The sequence below is a fragment of the Dipodomys ordii genome, unplaced genomic scaffold, assembly GCF_000151885.1.
Source record: "Dipodomys ordii isolate 6190 unplaced genomic scaffold, Dord_2.0 Scaffold59, whole genome shotgun sequence".
NCBI classification, from domain to species: domain Eukaryota; kingdom Metazoa; phylum Chordata; class Mammalia; order Rodentia; family Heteromyidae; genus Dipodomys; species Dipodomys ordii.
Window position 1 is genome coordinate 5,564,896 of NW_012267275.1, and position 1,628 is coordinate 5,566,523.

At 68.4% G+C, this 1,628-nt stretch overlaps 1 protein-coding gene across 5 annotated transcripts in view; it reads right to left on the reverse strand.

Annotated features, from left to right (window-relative positions):
- Window positions 1-467, reverse strand: part of Chd1 (chromodomain helicase DNA binding protein 1) — a 118,140-nt gene extending 117,673 nt beyond the window's left edge. For all 5 annotated transcript variants that reach the window (XM_013022033.1, XM_013022032.1, XM_013022031.1 and 2 more), the window contains exon 1: window positions 81-467. The gene's annotated coding sequence lies outside the window, so the exon portion shown is untranslated. The remainder of the gene's footprint in view (window positions 1-80) is intronic.
- Between the last annotated feature and the right edge of the window lie 1,161 nt (window positions 468-1,628).

The window sequence follows — 1,628 nt, forward strand, 5'->3', positions numbered from 1 at the left end:
CCTGCCCGCCCGCCCTCCGCCCGGAGGGCTCGGGTCCTCACCGCCACATCCTGATCCCCACCCGCCGCCCCCTTTCTTACCGGCGGACGTGAGGACTTGGCGGGGCAGGGCGAGCCGGCTCGCGGGGAGCCGGCTGGGATCGGCGGCCTCCCCCGCGCCGGGGCCCGCGATCTCGGTCACAGAGTCCTCGGGGTCCGGGTGTCTCGGGGTAAGCCAGAGTCCGGAGAGGGAGGGAGACGAGGAGAGCCGCGCAAGGCGAGGGGAGTCCCGGCCCGCGGCACCGACGCGCGATCCCTGCCGAGTGGGTCCCCAACAATCAATTCATTATTGAAGCACCAGAGGCGAAGGCAGCCAGAGCAGAAGTAACGAGTCGTTGTCGTCGCCGCCGCCGCGCGCGCTCCCGCTGCTTATCGGCTCCCGGCAGCCGCCATGACGCCGAGAGAGCGAGCGCAACCGTCTTCCGTCGTCGCCGCCGCCGCTGCCGCCGTCGCCACCGAGGTCGCCGCCGCCTCCGCCTCCGCCTCCCGCGCGACGTAAGCGCTCCTGCTCACTCCCCTTCCCCACCGGTCGCGAGGCGAGCGGCCGCGCGCACGCTGAACCCTTCCTGCTGGGGCAAGGGCGGGAGGAGCGATTACGTCGAGGAAGTCGTGAGAGTTGCTGAAGAGCGATTGGTTCCAGGGCGTGGCAAGGCGGGGACTGGGCGCGCGCACGCGCTCAGGCCGGAGCGTGCGCGCCCCCTGCTCGGAAGCTGCCGGGAGTCTGGCGGCGACTGTGGCCCGCTGATCCTAGCTCGGGTACCCGCCCTTTAGCGGCCCAGCGTGAGGCTCGCTGCGTCGCGGCTGTGAGCCCGCCTCGGTCCCCGGGGCCGGCTGGGTGGCGCCCGGACGTGGAGGCAGAGAGACTGGGGTGGGACGAGGTGGACACTGGCTGCGTTGAGACTTGGGGAACCGCGTAAGGACCGGACTGGAGAAGCCGAAGGGGAGGGGGGGCCCGGGCGGTACTTGAGGGTCGGTGGCCCAGGCCTCGCTCCGCGTTCCCGCCTAGCCCGAGCGTCGTCGGAGAGCCGGGAGCCGGGCGGGAGCCGCTGCGTCACACCGGGCAGCCTGGGAGCCCAACAGTTGGGCAACCGGGGTCGCTGCCCTCTCGCTGCTTCCCCTGCTGGGGCGACGGGAGGCTGAGTCTCCCTCGGGGGGAGGCTGAAGTCTGGCACGGGTGGGGCACCCCCGGGGGAGGAGGAGGAGGAAAGAAAACCTAGGCCTTGGTCGTTGACCTCGCGCGACGCTGCCCGATTGGCCTGTGGGTGGCCCAGACCTGATCCGGGGAAGTTGTTTTTTCTTTTTAAACCACCTTTCCTTACTGGGACCCTCCCTCCCTGGAGGGCGGGTGGGAGGGTGTGGCGGCGCCTGCTGGCAGCGACCTCGGCCTGGAAGAAGTTGGGCTTGAAGCTGGGAGGCGGGGGGCGGCTTAGGGTTGGACGCGCGGCCACTCTGTTGCCTGTGTATTTTTTTTATTTCTTCAGGGTTCAGACACTATTGCTTTCAATGGCTTGGAAGCTGTCCTCTCAAGCATGACGGTTTCCTGCTTTGCGTAAGGTTTTTTTCTTTAAACAAGATTCTCTTACGCTTCAT